The sequence below is a fragment of the Hylobates moloch genome, unplaced genomic scaffold, assembly GCF_009828535.3.
Source record: "Hylobates moloch isolate HMO894 unplaced genomic scaffold, HMol_V3 SCAFFOLD_5, whole genome shotgun sequence".
Classification (NCBI taxonomy): domain Eukaryota; kingdom Metazoa; phylum Chordata; class Mammalia; order Primates; family Hylobatidae; genus Hylobates; species Hylobates moloch.
The window spans coordinates 13,561,726-13,566,258 of record NW_026652280.1 but is presented as its reverse complement, the minus strand read 5'-3'; the positions used below and the strand labels follow the sequence as shown (position 1 = coordinate 13,566,258).

The 4,533-nt window shown below is 38.6% G+C and overlaps 1 long non-coding RNA gene across 1 annotated transcript; it reads right to left on the bottom strand.

Moving 5' to 3' along the window:
* Positions 1 to 2,132: 2,132 nt before the first annotated feature.
* On the bottom strand, positions 2,133 to 3,163 carry LOC131383522 (uncharacterized). Its single transcript, XR_009213634.1, has 2 exons — positions 3,094 to 3,163; positions 2,133 to 2,390 (listed from the first exon to the last, which is right to left on the bottom strand). It is a non-coding gene; the product is annotated as an uncharacterized LOC131383522 (long non-coding RNA).
* Positions 3,164 to 4,533: the final 1,370 nt, after the last annotated feature.

Sequence of the window (4,533 nt, the reverse complement as noted above, 5' to 3'; positions counted from 1 at the left end):
TGTGTGTGTGTGCGTACTACACACATTATTAAAAAACTGAAACCACCCAAAAGCTTTCAGTTACCAGATTTGAGATGATTCTGATACCAGCAGAACCAAAACACCATGCTTTCTGGTTAGAGTGAAAATTCATGGAAGTCAGGTGTGTGATGGTTAGTATCAAGGGTCAACCTGATTGGACTGAAGGATGCAAAGTATTGTTTCTGGGTGTGTCTGTGAGAGTGTTGCCAGAGGAGATTAACATTTGAGTCAGTGGACTGGGAGAGAAAGACCCACCCTCAAGGTGAGTGGGCACCATCCAACTGGCTGCCAGCACGGCTAGAAAAAGCAGGCAGAAGGAAGTGGAACACGCTGGCTTGCTGAGTCTTCCAGTTTTCATCTTTCTCTCATGCTAGATGCTTCCTGCCTTTGAACATCAGACTCCAGGTTCTTCAGCCTTTGAATCTTGGACTTACACCCGTGGTATACCAGGGGCTCTCAGCCCTTCGGCCACAGACTGAAAGCTGCACTGTGGGCTTCCCTACTTTTGAGGCTTTGGGACTCAAACTGAGCCACTACTGGCTTCCTTGCTCCTCAGCTTGAAGATGACCTATCATGGGACTTCACCTTGTGATCGTGTGAGTCAATTCTCCTTAATAAACTCACTTTCATATATACGTATATGCTATTATTTCTGTCCCTCTAGAGAACCCTGACTAATACTTCGGGTGATCAATAGAGTAATGGGGTTCAGGCACATGTATATTTCTGTCACTCCAGAGTGTCCATGTACTCATCCTGTGATTATTTTTCTAATCGTGTAGTTAGGATGGATAAACTTTAACTGAAATCATTTACATAAATGTTTTCATCTCGTGAATTAAAATCTATTCAGATGGGAAAGGCCAAGCAGAAGTCCCTGAAACTTTCCTCCTCCACCACCACATAAACGAATTCTATACTAGGATGAATTAAAAAGATTAACACAACCATCAAAGAATTAAAGTATTCTGTGGTGGTAGACTCTAAACATCCACATTTAGTTCCAGTCTGGTCACTATAAAAATCGACAAATTGTGCCGAAGAATGGCAAGGCATCATAAAGTTAAACAAATGGTACCTCAGTTGCAGCTGTCGAGTCTCATATGGTATTGACACTTAAATAATTTAACACCGTCTCTGGCACTGAGTATGTGGCTATTGATCAAAGTTAAGAACTGCCATTAAAAGATACCAATGAGAGAGTTCAAAAGTCAGGCTCCAGACAGATACTTGTAATAATTATAAACATCAAATTATTCATATTGAAATATTTAAAAGTGCTGTGTATCAATAAAAATTCAGGTAATATACTCAGAAAAAGGGCACAACTAATTGTGTGTGTTCTTCACAAAATAAGATATCCAATTGGCAATAAACACTGAAATATACTTAAATCATTCATTATCAAGGTTATAGAAATTAAAATCACAATGTGATACCTCACAATGTGATAACACACAACTCTATTTATCACAATGTGACAAACATGCACCCAAATTGCTAAAGTACAAAAAAGAAATACAATGACATTGGAGGGATGTGCATCAATGGGAATTTTCATGCTTATTAATAAGGTAGAAACTGGGAGAACAGCGGTTGAAAACTGGTTGGTAGTATATACTAATGCCATACATCTGTGAACTTTATCACTTAATCGTTTCTCTCTTAGGTCTATTCCAGAGAAAAATTTATATGACTATTTAACAAAGGACATGTAAACAAATCTTTTAGAAGTGCTGTTTATAACATCCCAAATTTGAAAACCCAAATGTGCATAAACAGTTGGCTGATTAAACCGTAATATATTCATAAACAGAATCCTATAGAGCAGAAAGAATAAATAATTTACAACTACATACAATAACATGGACAGATCTAACAAAGATAATGTCGAACAAAAGTCAACAGACATAAAGGAGTACTGAAAAGAAGTACAGTAAAAAGTACTGAAAAAGGCAAAAGCAATGTGTGGTTTTAGGTGTCAGGCTAGTGATTATTCTTCATGAAGAAAGCGATGATTAGAAAACAGCTGATGATACTCTACATCTTTTTGTGGGAATGGCTATAAGGGTGTGTCCAGTCTGAAAAGATACCAATATGCAAACATCTGATTTGTTTTCTTTGAAACCTTTATTTTATAATTCAATAAATATTACCTTACATGGAAAAGACAGCAGTACAAATTCATTGCCTTGCTCAGGGCTGTGTTCATTCTTCTGTTCTCTGCCACGATATACTCTGCAGGGTTTTCGCCTTTCAGTTATTCTGCGGAACACTACTCTGGTGCACTATACTGATGCAACTGTGCTCATTGCGACCACACTAATCAGGCAGTAGTTCTCTGGGTACCACAGCAAGATAGATGCTCTCTAGATGGGATGGTGGGAAATAAGGCCCACAAAGGTTAAAGGGACCTGCCCCTCAATCACTTTTTTGAGGCTCTAATACTATAATCCATGGCATTGTATCTCTTCTAAGGCACAAGGCTATTTTCGGAATTTTGTGCACCATCTTACTAAAACTTGCTGGACCTCTTTGATTTCTGAACATGGTATATATGACATCTGGAATGCTATTTCACGGAATTCATCCGGGAACTCAGAAGTATTTGAGCAAGAACATCTTCTGCATCATGTCTAGCCCGAGTACTAGCTGCCTTTCCACTCATGCTGTGTAACTCCACAGATCTGACACTACCAGAGGTATCTGAGAAGATAAGGTCCATTTTGGAATCTCTGGCATGCCAAAAAAAGGAGAGTTACAGAGAGCATTTCTTAAAAACGAAAGCCAGGTCTTGACTTGACTGGAAGAGAACTCCTCAGCATTTTAAAAACAGCTGTTGATGTGGTATTTGTCCCTATTCGGGGTTGAGCCCTAATAGAGCATCAGTGACTTTGCAGCCAGAGCTGCCCATCTTGACCTGCTTATTCTAAGATACATTAGACAGCTTGGGCAGCTGCAGCAGAAATTTATTTATATTGGAAATAATGCATTATAGATCTAGCCTCAAAAGGTTTAGAAGGCAAAAAATATTTTGAATAAGTTGGTGACTTAGATTCCTTTGTCACCTACCTCTGCTACTTCAATGCTTCTTACTCAGTTTATATATGTAGCCTTGTAAAAAGTTCTCCATAACAACCCTGCAGAAGAGAATAATAGCCTTGTTCACAAATTCATCAGGTTACCATGCTGCACTACAGTGACTGTGCATTATATTTATTTTGCTACACAATAGGCCTATCAAGGATGGCCTTCAAGGCAATAATCAAGAGAAATCTTCCCACTGAATGGAGCAGTTAGTAGTATACTTGGTCATTCACCTTATATGGAGAGATGCCTGAAGTAAAGATATAGACGAATTCCTCAACAAGTAGCTCAGATATTTAGTCAAGAACGTTGGAGAAGAAAGTTTAGAGAATTGGAGCCAAGGGAGTTTGGGAAGTGGAAAAGTAGTATGGATATATGAGACAGGGAGAAAAGAATGGTGATCTTTGTTTCTCATTTTCATGAAGACCAGACAGCATCCATCATCACCACGGAGGAATGACTAAAAGAGAAGGGTAGAATTCTTCTAATGCAAGAAAGCTACCTTCTCTTCTTAGCCAGACCAGTTTTTATACAATGAGCCTGAAATAACCACTATCCATAAACTAACAAAATATCTGATTTGCCAAAAGAGATCCCACATAATATTATCTAAAATCAAGGGACACATTTTGCATTAAAAGAGATGCAACATTTGGGTCAAAATCATAGGATTTATTGGTCCTGTTAAACCATGTCAATTTGAAGTGTCCATTTAGATGACATATTAAATTCTTTGTTAAGATGATAGCTCAGGGATAACACCCTGAAGAACACAGTATATATATATATTATACCCCAGTGAATACAGGAGTCCTATATCCGCAATAGCTAGAATGTGGGTCTGAGTACCAGTGATGTCGGTTTTGGCTCCATCACCATCAATCCTAGAGATGTATTTGTGAAATGGGTTCTTCTCAAACTTGTAAGTATACACCATGGTGTGGTGGATTAGAAGTCCTACTTCCACGGACTACGGATTTCAACTGGCCACTAATTTTATGGCTGTGTGATGGGTTAGACTTTTTGTAGGTTATAAATGTTCTGAATGGTGTGGGGTGTGGATATTGTATGCCCTATTATAAATCCTTTTTGAACTCTGAATTCCAGCAAATACTACTCCTCGAGGCAAAGGATTAAACTGAGGGCAGCTCATCTCAGCTGCAATGTATTATCTTTCACTTGTTGCCACAGACCTTCTGTGACAGCAGTATTTGGCACATCTATGGACAACTTAGCCATTTTGGCATAAGAATCAACTGGAAGGTAAAGATCATTCACATCTTGACCAGTTGGTAAGTGCCCTCCTCCTCTTAGGTTCCTATAACGGGCAGTGTCCAGTTTCCCACAGAGGTTATCAACTTTATTACTTACTTGATAAGTGAATTTTTCTTTGTCTTTTTTTCTATGCAGGCTATAAGCAGTTTA